At 42.2% G+C, this 15,461-nt stretch overlaps 1 long non-coding RNA gene and 1 pseudogene across 2 annotated transcripts in view; both read left to right on the top strand.

Annotated features, from left to right (window-relative positions):
- Positions 1-728: 728 nt before the first annotated feature.
- Positions 729-15,461, top strand: part of LOC140613081 (uncharacterized) — a 412,316-nt gene continuing 397,583 nt past the window's right edge. For both annotated transcript variants that reach the window (XR_012014203.1, XR_012014201.1), the window contains exon 1: positions 729-872. This is a non-coding gene — a long non-coding RNA (uncharacterized lncRNA). The remainder of the gene's footprint in view (positions 873-15,461) is intronic.
- On the top strand, positions 1,878-5,095 carry LOC140613573 (large ribosomal subunit protein uL6-like; annotated as a pseudogene).

Genomic DNA, 15,461 nt, shown 5'->3' with positions numbered 1-15,461 from the left:
TACGTGTGTTGTTCAGGGGTCAACTGTACTTTCTAAAAGATGCCCAGTGGATATGGATATCTAAAAAATCAGAATAAATACGATCTTTTGTAAAATAGAGAATAGAAAGTCGTGCCCAAATCTTGTTAAATGACTAAAATACCCACTAAACGGGGACCACAGAAGGGCAGATCAAGTGGCGTGCAGGATAGATCTTTGAGCAGGAGGGAGCACGGGAGGAAGTCCGTGAGAGACGGGAGTGAGGGGCAGGCTTCCCTACAAACCTCAATCCATTTGGAAGAGTAAAAAGGAAATCAATCAGGAGACCAGAAAGACTCTTAGCTGACCAGCACTGTTTGAGCACCTACTGTGTGCGAATCACTATGCTATGTGCAAAATGTAGAGAGCGAGCAATAAAGAAGACTGGGTCTCTGTCCTCGGCTCGCATGGAAACACTCGCTTCAAAGGAGGACACAGACTCTGCAGCAAGCGTGTCCCCCCTTCTTGTGGAGGGAAGAAACCCTTTAAAAGCCCCATGCCAGTATTCTTCAAACTATCCTCTGCAGACCAAGACGTCAGGAACATGAGGGCCGACTGTGAAACTTGCTGATTCCCAGGCCTCTGTCTTCCTGATTAACCAGAAGATCTGGAGCCCAGAGCCAAAGGCTCTGGCTTTTAGTCAAGCACATCGGGTGGTTCTTATGCACAATTTAAAATGTTAGAACTCCCACTGCTTTGTAGTAGGCGCGAAGGAATCGTGAGGGGAATTGCTGTGGGGGAGGGTGCGGGTGGAGAGCGCACCGGGAGGATTTGAACCAAGGCTTCGCCTGGTGGTTACTCCCTGCGGCAAAGGGGAGGCCGCGTCCCAAGAGCAAGGAGCGGCTTGGTCCCAGGTAATGAGGCGCCTGGGCGGGGGCGGGGTGAGGGTGGGGTGGGGGTGGGGTGGGGGTGAGGGTGCGGAGGACCTGCCAGCTCTGAGGTGTCCGCACTCCCGCCTCCTGCGGTCCCCAGGCTTCTCTCCCGTGCACGACCAGGATGACATTCCAGAAGAATCTCACCAGGGAAAGCTGGTTTTGCTTTGTGCTCCTTTGTCCCTGAGTGAAGGCAACTCACCCGGGTCTGCCTGCTGTCAAGGCGCTGCTGCCTGAATTCAGGCGGAGGGAGGACTTCACGGGGCTCGGCTCCGGTGCCACTGTCCCCCAGGCCGTGGGGCCACCAGGGCGGCCGGACAGCAGGTGCCACTGAGCCGCAGAAGTAGCCGGACCGACCGTGGAGTCTGCGTGGGGTCCCCCCCCACCCCCAGGGCCCCGTTAGGGCCGCAGTCCACTGCCTGGCCCTGCTGCTGACCCCGCGCCCCGCCCCCTTTCTTGACGTGGAGCCGATGCTCTCGGGGACGGAGGAGAGGACAGGGGCGCCCGTGCCCCCAAGCCTGCGGCCCGGCCCGCCCCGACCTCCCCGCAGCCCCCCTCCTGCGGGCCCCGCCCCGGGCCCCGCCGCAGACCAGCCGGGCTGGGAGCACCGCGGGGAGGTGGGCCGGGGGGGGGGGGGGCGAGGACAGGCGTCCCCCGGGACGCGCGCGGTCCCAGCCCTGGGCGCGCAGTCCGCAGCGGGGCACCCACCAGCCCCGAGGGGCTCCCCGGGCGCCCACATCCGACGATGGGCGAGGCGGGCGTGCACCAGCTGCTCGGCCCTGCCTGGGCCCCTTCCTCCTTCCTTCCACAGGTGCCAGTCCTACAGGTGCTCCCCAGCCCACAGCCCGGCCTTAGTCCCTTGTCAGGCTGCTCCCCAGAGAACCCAACTCGCAGCGCCTGAGTCTGAATTTCAGCTAATCAGGAGTCCTGTGATCTTGAGGAAGCAGTAATTTATTTTCCTTTAGACTTAATTTCCATCTCTGCAAAATGGGAACAGTAAGTCGTGTCCTCACCGATTGTGAGTGCACTTAGTTTAACACTGTTGCAGAATAACCATTTATTCATAAATATACGTATCATAATCCTGGGTGAATTATAGAACTTCTGTGAGTCTTAGATCCTTTCCCTAAAAATGAGAATAAAGCACATACATTCAGGATTTTAGCAAGGATTTTATGACACAATGTATGTGTGTATTAGGTACTCACTAGATGACACCCCCTCATATCCTTTTCCCTTTAAAGTATCAATAGTACCTTCACATAGTGTATTTTTAAGATAAGTCATATTTATTTTCTTTTTTTCCTTTCTTCTATTTCTTTCTTCTTTTTCTTTAGTCTCTTTATAGGGTGGTTGTATTTGGAGGAGGAAAACTAAATGCAAAGCAGAAAGGTGGGGCTTGGGTGCAGCTCTGGTTTTATGCCCCTCTTCTTTCTGTCACAGTTCAAAGGCCGTTCCTCCAGGAAGCTCACTCTGACTGACTCAACACATGTGAGCAAAACTCACATTCAAACTTTGACTCCCCTGTCTTTTCCATGTTTGTAAGCCTTGTAATGATTTATTCCTGTGGATTGCAGGATTTCTATGTTAATAGTGTCCCTGGGAAGTGGGAATCATACTTGATTTTCAAAGTGAGTACACCTGGCCAAACGTTTCATTGGTTTCTTTCTTTCTTTCTTTCTTTCTTTCTTTCTTTCTTTCTTTCTTTCTTTCTTTCTTTCTTTCTTCTTTCTTTCTTTCTTTCTTTCTTTCTTTCTTTCTTTCTTTCTTTCTTCTTTCTTTCTTTTCTTTCTTTCTTAAGATTTTATTTATTTATTCATGTGAGACACACAGAGAGAGGCAGAGCCACAGGCAGAGGGAGAAGCAGGCCCCCTGCAGGAAGCCCAATGTGGGACTCGATCCCAGGACCCCGGGATCACGCCCTGAACCAAAGGTAGATGCTCAACCACTGAGCTCCCCCCTCCCGCCAGACGTGCTGTTCATTGGTTTCTGTACTAGATCACGGGGACTGACTCTTAGGACAACGCCCAGTTGGCTAGAAGCCCTGCAAGATGCTCCAGGAATTCTCACTGAGCTGACAAAGACTGCGAGAGTCAGGTGGTGTCTTCTGGGGTCCTGTGGTCCAACTCTGTCACCTTAGTCGTGAGGAGACTTTGTTTAGGTCAGCCCTCTTTAGATGATGACCCTTAAGGGCTCATGTGAAATTTTGGTTAGCCCCATCTTTATTACATCTTCCCTGTTTTATAACCTGATACTGTTTTTGCCCTAAGCTTGGTCCGTTGTAGGAACACTGTCTTATACTGACACCTACTGGGCAGGTGGGGAAAGCCCCGGGAGCCGCCACCCTGGTGTCAGGACCAGCTCCTAGTTAAGCCGAGTCCTGACTTCCTCCTTGCATTTAGCTTTAGGAAGCATCTTTCTTATGACAATCCTATTTTAGGCTTTCATTTCCCACTCTCCTACTAGGAGTAAAGGTCTGTATTAGATGTGAGGTTTCTCGGGTGTGATGATTTCATTCAGTTAAAATATTAAAAGGCCGAGGTACCTTTAATCAGTCATTCCATAGATCTACTTACCATGTAATCACGCTCATTAAATGTGACCTTAATTCTGCAAGCACTGCAGCCCTGAGTGGATGATGTCAAGTGGGTCCAATGCAGAGTACGGAGCATTCTCCCCCCTAGATTCCCCCACCGGTGGGGGCGGCCAGATGCCCTCTAATCTGGCTCGAGAGCTCTCCACGATGGTGGAAAGAACCATCCATAATGAATGTGGTCAATTCTTTCCTTGAAGGTTTCTCCGGGGACTCACGACCCCAGGAAAAATTCATCTGAATGTTTCATCATCATCCTCATGCGACTGCGTTATAAAACCATCTCTTCCCTGCTTTGATCTAAAAGTCTCTTCTGTCTGTTCTCCTAAGGTTTGGAAATGATTAATCAAAATTCACTCATAAAAACTTTACAAAATATGCCAGTAGGTTACATTCTAATTATCTCCTTACCAATCCCTTTGCTGGCACAGAGTGAGCCTTTACTGGTGTTAAATGTGGTATAACGTGGTAGTAAAGAGCTTTAGAATTAGGCTGAATAATTATATATATTTATTATATATAATATATAAACATTATACATAAAAATATAATTTTATACACACTACATATAAGTTTATATCTATTTTATATATTATATATAAGTTTATATCTATTTTATATATTATATAATGTAGTATTATATATTATTATATATTATTATTATTATACATTATTTATTTATTTAAGTAGGCTCTATGCCCAACATGGGTCTTGAACTCAGGACCCCAAGATCAAGAGTGGCATGCTCTGCTGGCTGAGCCAGCCAGGCACCCCCAAACCCTTTTTACTGTAATTTTTCTTTAGTTAATAATGTAATCAGTTTTGCTGTATCTACTGAAAGAATAAAGACCATTCTCAGCAATCAGACTGCCGACATTGCAGAAAATGTTGCCATCTCTCTGAAGGGAGGCGCCGTTACTGCAAAGAGCCCCAGAGGAACACTGAAGGGACCACAATCACGTAAAGATAGAGCTCAGTCTCTTTGGAAAGAAAAAGAAGAGGCTCTGAGTTGACACATGGTGGGGGACTGGAAAAGGACTGGCTCCTGGTGGTCTGTGGTCATGTCAGAAGGCGACCAAGGGTGTTACACTAAGCTTCTGTTACAAGACGAGCTTTGTGTGTGCTCCCGTCCCCATCAACATTGCTATTCAGGAGAATGCTTCTCTTGTTGAAATCTGAAATTCTTTGGGTGAAAAATCTATCAGCAGGGTTTGGATGAGGCCAGGTGTTCCTTATTCAGTAGCTCAAGCCCAGAAAGAGGAGTTAATTCTTTTTCTTTTCTTTTTTTTTTTTTTTTTAAAGATTTTATTATTCATGAGAGACACACAGAGAAAGGCAGAGACACAGGCAGAGGGAGAAAGAGGCTCCCCATGGGGAGCCTCAAGGACTCAATCCCAGGACCCTGGGGTCATGACCTGAGCCAAAAACAGAGGCTCAACCACTGAGCCACCCAGGTAGCCCAAGACGAGTTAACTCTTGAAGGAAATGGCATTGAGCTTGTATCAACTCTGCCTCTGATTCAGACGTTCCACAATGGTTAAAAACAAAGACAGAATTTTTGGATGGTATCTATGTTTCTGGAAAAGGAACAGTTCAGCAGGCTGATGAATAAGATCTAAGTTGTCTAGCTGCAGAAACAGCAAGATGCTGGATGTTTTCTCAGACTTATTTGTGATATTTTAAAGATGCAATGAAAGCTGTATTGATTTGGGAAAAATAATGTAATCATTGAAAGTACTTTCTAAAGGGTTCTAGCTTTTCTCATGTGGGGGGTGTGTATATGTACATATAATGGAATATTATTCAGCCATACAAAAGCAGGAAATTCTCCCATTTTTGATGACGATGTAGATAAACCTGGAGGGCATTATGCCAAATGAAATGAGCCAGCCAGAAAAAGACAAATACTGCATGGTATCACTTATATGTGGGATCTCAAAAAAAGACAAAGAAGTTACTCATGGAAGCAGAGAATAGAATGGTGGTTTCCAGGAGCTGGGAGATTGGGGAAATGAGATATTGGTCAGAGGTTACAAGCGTTCAGTTTCTGAGGATCTAATGTACGGTGTGGTGACTATAGTTAATAATGCTGTATTGTCTGCTTGAAATTTGCTAAGAGAGTAGATCTTTGCTAAGAAGTGTTCTCAACACACTCACATACACATACACACACACAAAGGATAACTATGTGAGTGATGGTTACGATAATTAGCTTGATTGTGGCAAACATTTCCTGATGTATACATATATCATATAAATCATGTTATACACCTTAGATACATATGATTTTATTTGTCAATTATACTTCAGTAGAGCTGAAAAAAAAGAGAAGAGAGGAAGACCATACCCAGAGTCTAAGCCTGATAGCGTTCGGTAACACGTGTCTGGGAAAAAATAGATCTTGGTGTTATCTGGGGCTTAGAGGAGGAGCCCTTGAGAGATTGGCACCAGATATACTTGGAAGGTGGCTGGATGCCTGGACTGGAGAGACGGGCAGGCTCAGAGAGAGGAGAGGGCATGGATTTTGGACACTGAGAGACAGGTCTGAAGGTGAGCCCCACTTCTCAACTGTGGATCTCAGGCAGTTCTGTAGCTTCTCTTTGCCTCTGTTTCTTCATCTGTACATGGAGACAGCAATACCACTTTGTATAGTTCTCATGATAAATTAATAACAGAGTCCTTGGCACATAGTAAGTACCAAGTTATTTTTACTTCCTGTTTCAAAAGGCACACTGTTTGCTCATGTCCGGCCCTGAATACAGTATGAATATCCCCCGGTTAACAGTTCTTTCATGTGATAGATGCCACTTCTGGAAGTCCTTAGGGCTCAAGCCTTCTTGTCTTCATGTTTCCTGGTTGTCACAAATGATCTGTTTTTCTCTCAAACCTCTCAGTCAAACTTTGGTCCTCATATTGTCTGTTTCAGACTAAAAAAAGTGGTCATAGGGATTTATTTGTTAAACAATTTTGAACTTCTACAAAGTGCCAGCACTAGGGGTAGAGCAGTGAGTAAGACATAAAAATATTCTTGGCCTTATAGAGCTTTTATACCAGGAAAGGAGGATGGGAAAGCAAGGAAAGCGTATAATTTGTCAGATGATCAAAAAGTGCTAACTAAAAAAAAATAGGGCAAGAAGAGTGATAGGGATTGTGTGTGTGTGTGTATGTGTGTGTTTGTGTGTTGGGGGAGATGGTTGCTTATTGCTCATAGAACTATATGGGGGACAACGAGCTCTGGGTTTCTCGTGGTGATACAAAGAGGGTTAAAAGTATGCTGAGGTTGGTCTTGATGGTCTCAAGGATGATAGTGGTGTGGAGTGGGAGGGTTGGGGAGTTGGTAGATTGGACTCTTTTCCAGAAGCATGAACAGTCCTCTGCCAAAGGCAACGTGGAAGAGAATGTGAGGAAGAGTTCTCTGATCTTATCTGGAGCTTAGACCGTTGATGGGCTTCCCTTTTGATTCTGTCAGGCAGTAGGAACTTTGTAAATGTTGACTTCTTGAGACTCAGCCCCTGACAAGCAGAGAGAGAGAGAGAGAGAGGCAGAAGGAAGCTCAGATGTTACCTTCAAGAAGCCTATCCTGTTCCTTTAGAACACAAGAGAGTAGTGGAGAATCTGATATAGTCTATCAGGGGATGCTCTTCCAAGAGCAGCTATCCTAAGGTGTGATACCAAGAAATATTGGTAAGGATTTAGTGAACTTGGCAGAGTGGAACGGGCACTGGCTGGGAGACAGTCTGTATTCTCTAGGCTGTCTGACTCTTGGCATGCTGCACTATTGCCCCAAGGCTGTTTCTTCTTCTCTATAATGAGGAAGCTGGCCGCTACCATCCATTTCTGATACAAAATTCCATGGCTGTAAGAAGAAGTTGGAATTTTATCTCTGTTGTTGGAGTTTTGAATAGAAAATAGAGGGCTTTAGAGGATAGATAAGAGTTTTCATTTATTTTTTTTTTCAGTTGATTTTGGAAGAAAGGGACTCAGGAAAGGAAGAGTTGGCTTTTGTTGTTGGCTTAGAGAAGTAGATTACATTTCTTGGACCTTAGCCAAACACAACAGAGTGGATCTTTCAAAGAGTGAGAAGAATTTGTTTGGCAGAGGAATTGCTGCCTTGATCAAAAAAGCTTTCCATTCAGTTTTCTGGAAGAGGGAGAAGAAAATTCTGGTAAACCAACTTAAGTGCCCCCATTGGGAAGATGCATGGTCCCTCTGGGCTGAATTAGTTCCTCTGTCCTCTATTTCCACAGAAAGCAAGTTGGAGCCAAGGGATAGAGGAAAGGCAATGGACCCCATTTGGGAGCAGCAATGCATGTAAGATGAACATTTACCAAGTGTATGATGAATGAATAAATGAATAAATGAAAGAGTGAAAGGAAGTCAAGACCAACCAATAGGTAATGGAAAATGAGGAAATCAGAAAACTTGACTAAGGGCGGTTTATGAGCATTTAGAGGAGTCATCACCAGGACCCAGCATGGCTTCATCAAGGACTGGTTTGCCAGTGATCTCACTGGTAGAGTCTTCAGACTTGTTGGTTGGAGGAAGGCTATGAACATAATCTATCTTAATTTCAGAAAAGCGATTAAAGTCCCACTTGATTTTTGTTGTTATTTTTGTTGAGATGGTGAAATGCAGACTTGATCATACTATTAGGTTAATTTCAGCTGGTAGAAAAAAACTTTATCCAAATAGTGTTGACTATACCATTTTTCTTCCTGGAATGAGATACCTAATGGAGTACCATAGGGTTAAGGTCTTGGGCCTGACTCTTCAGCTTTTTTTTTTTTTTTAATGATTTATTTTGAAATGAGTATAAATTCACAAGAGGTTATGAAAAATATATAGAAAAATATATAGCATAGAAGTATGCTTCATTCTGTTTCTTTCATTGATAACATTTTTGTATAACTATAATGTGATATCAAAACCAGGAAATTGGTATTGGTACAATCCAAAGTTTATTCAGCTTTTACCCAGTGTTACATGAATGTCTTTGTGTGTATATGTAACTCTGCACAACTTTATTACATGTATAAGTTCATGTGACCTCACCACAATCAAGATATAGAGCTGTCATCATGAATGTCTGTCCTGCTGTCTCCTTATAGCCACATCCACACCTCATCCCCATCCGTTATCTGACAACCACTTATCTGTTCTTCACCTTTGTAATTCCGTTATTTCCAGGATGTGGTATAAATGGAATCCTATAGTATGCAATGTTTGAGATTGGCTTTTTTCACTGAGTATAATTTCCTTGAGATCCAACCAAATTGTGTGTCTCAATAGTCTGTTGCTTTTTATTGCTGAGTAGTACATAGTTTGTTGTATGGACATACCACAGTTTAACCATTCACCTGCTAAAGGATATTTGGGTTCTTTCCAGTTTTGGGCTATTATTAATGAGGCTATTGAAGATTTTTATATAGGTTTTTTTTTAAAGATTTTAAACATAGAGAGAGAGAGAGAGAGAGAGAGAGAGGCAGAGACATAGGCAGAGGGAGAAGCAGGCTCCATGCAGGGAGCCTGACACAGGACTTGATCCCAGGTCTCCAGGATCACACCCTGGGCCGAAGGCGGTGGTAAACCGCTGAGCCACCTGGGCTGCCCTTTATACAAGTTTTTGAGCATAAGTTTTAACTTCTGTGGGATAAATGCCCAAAAGTGCAACTGCTGGGTTATATGATAATTATATGTTTAGTTTTAACAATTCAGTAAATTACTATCAAAATAGCTGTACCATTCTCATCAGCAAGGCTTGAGTGATCCAGTTTCTCTGCATCCTGGCCAACATTTGGTGTTATCACTATTTTTAATGTTAGCCATTCTGATATATGTATAGTAATACTTTGTTGAAGTTTTAATTTGCATTTTTCTAATTGCTAAAATGTTGAATATCTTTTCATATGTATACTCTCTGTATATACTCCAGTGAAATTTTTGTTCATGTCTTTGTGCATTTCCTAATTGGATTATTTGTTTCCTACTGTTGAGTTTTGAAAGTTCTTTATGTATTGTAGATACAAGTCCTTTATTGTATATATGACTTGCAAATATTTTCTCCCAGTGTATCCTCATAACAGTATCTTTTGGAGAAGTTTTACATTTTGATGAGGTCTAATTTATCAAGTTTTCCTTTAATGGATCATGATTTTGGTGTAAAATCTAAAATGTCTTCACCTAATCCTGAAGATGTTCTCCCATCTATTTTCTAAAAGTTTTACCATTTTACATTTTACATTTCAGTCCATAAGTCATTGTAGGTTAATAGACTCAACTTTTAAAGTCAAAGAGGTTGAAGATAAGATAGATATGCAGGTAATACAAGCTCCTGGAATATAGGATAAACTAGTAAGATAAAATTTATAAGCATGCAGGACTGCCTGGGTAGCTCAGTTGGTTAAGCTTAATTTCGGCTCAGGTCATGATCTCAGGGTCTTGAGATTGGGCTCCACACTGGGCATGGAGCCTGCTTAAGATTCTCTCTTTCTTCCTCTGACCCTCCTCCTCCCATCCTTCCTTTCTTAAAAAAAAAAAAATATATATATATATATAAAATATATTATATTATAATATATGTATAATATATATGTATATATATATGCACAATATCAGAGTTTAATGTGATGGTTGAAAATGTGGGTGTGGGTTCTGGAGCCAGCCTGGCTTGGTTTCAAATGCCTGCCCTGCCTGGGAGTCCTAGGGAAGTCTGGTAATCTCTCTATGTCTGAGTTTCTGCATCTACAAAATGGGATTAATAAGAGTACTTGCCTTAGAGGGTTGTTTTGAGGACTTAATGAGATAATACAAACGGAACACTTAGAACTGTATTCAAAGAAATGCTGCCTATTATTATATAAAATTTGAGCAATCACAGGGGAGACCCAACCAAGGAAGGAGTGCCTGTGGAAAGAAATCCTGGTGTATACAAAGAAGTGGAGAAGTTAACCTAACTTATTTGAAACTTTTAACATGTCTTTGCACAATTTTTGTCTGATTATATATGCTTATAAACATGTCTTCATCCAGAAATAACAAGGTTTACATAGGGTTGAAATAACAAGGAATTTAAATCCATTCAGTGAAAACAGGAGTCTGTTTAGGACTGTGTAGATACTCAAATGCATTTTTCATATTCTTGTTGACATTTTACAAAGTGAAGTCATTATTTTAAATTATCAGCTATTAGAAAAAGGTCACAATTTCTGTGTAGGTATCATAACTCAGCAGGAGGGAAGCAGGGCATTGCCAGAGTTCATATTAATAACCTGATGTGGGGGTCATGTAGATTCTCAGCCTCTCATAGTGGGGACTTCCGGCCTCCAGCCCTTGGTACCACCAACAGAATGTTGTTGGGAGAAGGATCTTTCATACGGTCTCTGTGTTTGCTGAAAATGAGGAAAAGGGGGAGGTGGAGATGTAGGAGGGTTGACTAGGTGGAGAACGAGCTTCCTGGAAGTGAGAGGAAGAAGATACTACAAATATCAGACATTAAAAGAGAGGGAGGACAGGGGAAGTGAAGAGTGCCTCCGATTCCTAGAAAGAGATGGGCCTCCCATGGACTGCAGTCTGTTCATTACTTTTCCAGAAAGCAGTTGAGGGGCACTGGGCAATTTACCCACTCTCTCCATGCCTGGGTTTCCTTTTCTGGCTCATAATGATAAGAGTGTCTGGCTGCACACTCCATGGGCTGTTATCAATTACATGAAAGTTCTTTAAGCAAAACAAATATCTGACATGATTTTACTTCATTGTGGATCAAATATATGTGTATCTTTGTTCATTCTTTTTAAAAAATTTATTTATTTTCTGTTTTTTTTTGTGTGTATTTTTTTTTATTGGAGTTCGACTTGCCAAAACCCAGTACTCATCCTGTCAAGTGCCCCCCCTCAGTGCCCATCACCCAGTCACCCCAAACCCCCGCCCACCTCCCCTTCCACTACCCTTTGTTCATTTCCCAGAGTTAGGAGTCTCTCATGTGCTGTCACCCTCACTGATATTTCCTACTCATTTTCTCTCCTTTCCCCTTTATTCCCTTTAACTATGTTTTATATTACCCAAATGTATGAGACCATATAATGTTTGTCCTTCTCCGATTGACTCATTTCACTCAGCATAATACCCTCCAGTTCCATCCACATTGAAGCAAATGGGGGATATTTGTCATTTCTAATGGCTGAGGAATATTCCATTGTATACATAAACCACATCTTCTTTATCCATTCATCTTTCGATGGACACCGAGGCTCCTTCCACAGTTTGGCTATTGTGGACATTGCTGCTATCAACATCGGGGTGCAGGTGTCCCGGCGTTTCATTGCATCTGTATCTTTGGGGTAAATCCCCAACAGTGCAATTGCTGGGTCGTAGGGCAGATCTATTTTTAACTCTTTGAGGAACCTCCACACAGTTTTCCAGAGTGGCTGCACCAGTTCACATTCCCACCAACAGTGCAAGAGGGTTCCCTTTTCTCCGCATCCTCTCCAACATTTGTGGTTTCCTGCCTTGTTAATTTTCCCCATTCTCACTTGTGTGAGGTGGTATCTCATTGTGGTTTTGATTTGTATTTCCCTGATGGCAAGTGATGCAGAGCATTTTCTCATGTGCTTGTTGGCCATGTCCATGTCTTCCTCTGTGAGATTTCTCTTCATGTCTTTTGCCCATTTCATGATTGGATTGTTTGTTTCTTTGCTGTTGAGTTTAAGAAGTTCTTTATAGATCTTGGAAACTAGCCCTTTATCTGATACGTCATTTGCAAATATCTTCTCCCATTCTGTGGGTTGTCTTTTAGTTTTGTTGACTGTATCCTTTGCTGTGCAAAAGCTTCTTATCTTGATGAAGTCCCAATAGTTCATTTTTGCTTTTGTTTCTTTTGGCCTTCGTGGATGTATCTTGCAAGAAGTTACTGTGGCCGAGTTCAAAAAGGGTGTTGCCTGTGTTCTCCTCTCCTCTCCTCTCCTCTCCTCTCCTCTCCTCTCCTCTCCTCTCCTCTTGTCTCACATTTAGATCTTTCATCCCTTTTGAGTTTATCTTTGTGTATGGTGAAAGAGAGTGGTCTAGTTTCATTCTTCTGCATGTGGATGTCCAATTTTCCCAGCACCATTTATTGAAGAGACTGTCTTTCTTCCAATGGATAGTCTTTCCTCCTTTGTCAAATATTAGTTGCCCATAAAGTTCAGGGTCCACTTCTGGGTTCTCTATTCTGTTCCATTGATCTATGTGTCTGTTTTTGTGCCAGTACCACACTGTCTTGATGACCACAGCTCTGTAGTACAACCTGAAATCTGGCATTGTGATGCTCCCAGATATGGTTTTCTTTTTTAAAATTCCCCTGGCTATTCGGGGTCTTTTCTGATTCCACACAAATCTTAAAATAATTTGTTCTAACTCTCAGAAGAAAGTCCATGGCATTTTGATAGGGATTGCATTAAACGTGTAAATTGCCCTGGGTAACATTGACATTTTCACAATATTAATTCTGCCAATCCATGAGCATGGAATATTTTTCCATCTCTTTGTGTCTTCCTCAATTTCTTTCAGAAGTGTTCTATAGTTTTTAGGGTATAGATCCTTTACCTCTTTGGTTAGGTTTATTCCTAGGTATCTTATGCTTTTGGGTGCAATTGTAAATGGGATTGACTCCTTAATTTCTCTTTCTTCAGTCTCATTGTTAGTGTATAGAAATGCCACTGATTTCTGGGCATTGATTTTGTATCCTGCCACGCTACCAAATTGCTGTATGAGTTCTAGCGATCTTGGGGTGGAGGCTTTTGGGTTTTCTATGTAGAGTATCATGTCATTGGCGAAGAGGGAGAGTTTGACTTCTTCTTTGCCAATTTGAATGCCTTTAATGTCTTTTTGTTGTCTGATTGCTGAGGCTAGGACTTCCAGTACTATGTTGAATAGCAGTGGTGAGAGTGGACATCCCTGTCCTGTTCCTGATCTTAGGGGAAAGGCTCCCAGTGTTTCCCCATTGGGAATGATATTTGCTGTGGGCTTTCATAGATGGCTTTTAAGATGTTGAGGAATGTTCCCTCTATCCCTAAACTCTGACGAGTTTTGATCAGGAATGGATGCTGTATTTTGTCAAATGCTTTTTCTGCATCTATTGAGACGATCACATGGTTCTTGTTTTTTTTCTTGTTGATATGATCTATCACGTTGATTGCTTTACAAGTGTTGAGCCAGCCTTGCATCCCTGGGATAAATCCCACTGGTCATGGTGAATAATTTTCTTAATATATTGTTGGATCCTATTGGCTAGGATCTTGTTGAGAATTTTTGCATCTGTGTTCATCAGGGATACTGGTCTGTAATTCTCCTTTTTGGTGGGGTCTTTGTCTGGTTTGGGAATTAAGGTGATGCTGGCCTCATAGAATAAGTTTGGAAGTATTCCATCCCTTTCTATCTTTTGGAACAGCTTTAGTAGAATAGGTATTGTTTCTTCTTTTTTTAAAAAAGATTTTATTTATTTATGAGAGAGAGAGAGAGAGAGAGAGAGGAAGAGACACAGACAGAGGGAGAAACAGGCTCCATGCAGGGAACCGATGTAGGACTCGATCCGGGGACTCCAGGACCATGCCCCAGGCCCAAGGCAGGCACTAAATCACTGAACCACCCAGACTGCCCTCATAATAGGTTTTTAAAATCGTTTGTTTTTCCTTGGTATTGGTTGTGATCCCTTGTTTTTCATTCGTGATTTTATTAATTAGAGTCTTTTCTCTTTTGTTGTTAATAAGGCTGGCTAATGGTTTATCTATCTTATTCTTTCAAAGAACCAACTCCTGGTTTTATTGATCTGTTCTACAGTTCTTCTGGTCTCTATTTCATTGAGTTCTGCTCAAATCTTTAATAACTCTCTTCTGCTTGGTGTAGGTTTTATTTGCTGTTCTTTCCCCAGTTTCTTTAGGTGCAGGGCTAGCTTGTGTATTTGAGTTTTTCCCAATTTTTGAGGGATGCTTGTATTGCAATGTAGGATTCCCTCTTAGGACAGCTTTTGCTGTATCCCAAAGATTTTGAGCAGTTGTATCTTCATTCTCATAGTTTCCACGAATCTTTTTAATTCTTCTCTAATTTCATGATTGACCCATTCATCTTTTAGCAGGATGCTCTTTCACCTCCACGTGTTTGAGTTTCTTCCAAATTTCTTCTTGTGATTGAGTTCTAGTTTCAAAGCATTATGGTCTGAAAATATGCAGGGGACAATCCCAGTCTTTTGCTATTGGTTGAGACCTCATTGTGACCCAGTATATGATCTATTCTGGAGAAAGTTCCATGGGCACTTGAGAAGAATGTGTATTCAGTTGCGTTTGGATGTAAAGTTCTGTAAATATCTGTGAAATCCATCTGGTCCAGGGTATCATTTAAAGCTCTTGTTTCTTTGGAGATGTTGTGCTTAGAAGATCTCTCATTTGCAGAAAGCACCATGTTGAAGTCTCCTACTATTAGTATATTATTATCTAAGTATGTCTTTACTTTAGTTATTAATTGATTGATATACTTGGCAGCTCCCACATTTGGGGCATAAATATTCATGATTGTTAGGTCCTCTTGTTGGATAGATCCTTTAGGTATGATATAGTGTCCCTTTTCATCTCTTACTACAGTCTTTGGGATAAAATTTTATTTATCTGATATGAGGATGGCTACCCCAGCTTTCTTTTGAGGACCATTTGAATGGTAAATGGTTCTCCAACGTTTCATTTTCAGGCTGTAGGTGTCCTTAGATCTAAAACGAGTCTCTTGTAGACAGCAAATAGATGGGTCCTGCTTTTTTATCCAGTCTGAAACCCTGCATCTTTTGATGGGATCATTAAGCCCATTCACATTCAGAGTTACTATTGAAAGATATGAATTTAGTGTCATCGTAATACCTATTCAGTCCCTGTTTTTGTGGATTGTTTCTTTGGGCTCCCTCTTTCTTTTATAGGGTTCCCCTTAATATTTCTTGCAGAGCTTTTTTGATGGTCACATATTCT

The sequence above is a fragment of the Canis lupus genome, chromosome 21 (assembly GCF_048164855.1).
Source record: "Canis lupus baileyi chromosome 21, mCanLup2.hap1, whole genome shotgun sequence".
Taxonomy (NCBI): domain Eukaryota; kingdom Metazoa; phylum Chordata; class Mammalia; order Carnivora; family Canidae; genus Canis; species Canis lupus.
Note: the sequence above shows the minus strand (reverse complement) of the source record. Positions and strands in the feature narration are given on the sequence as shown.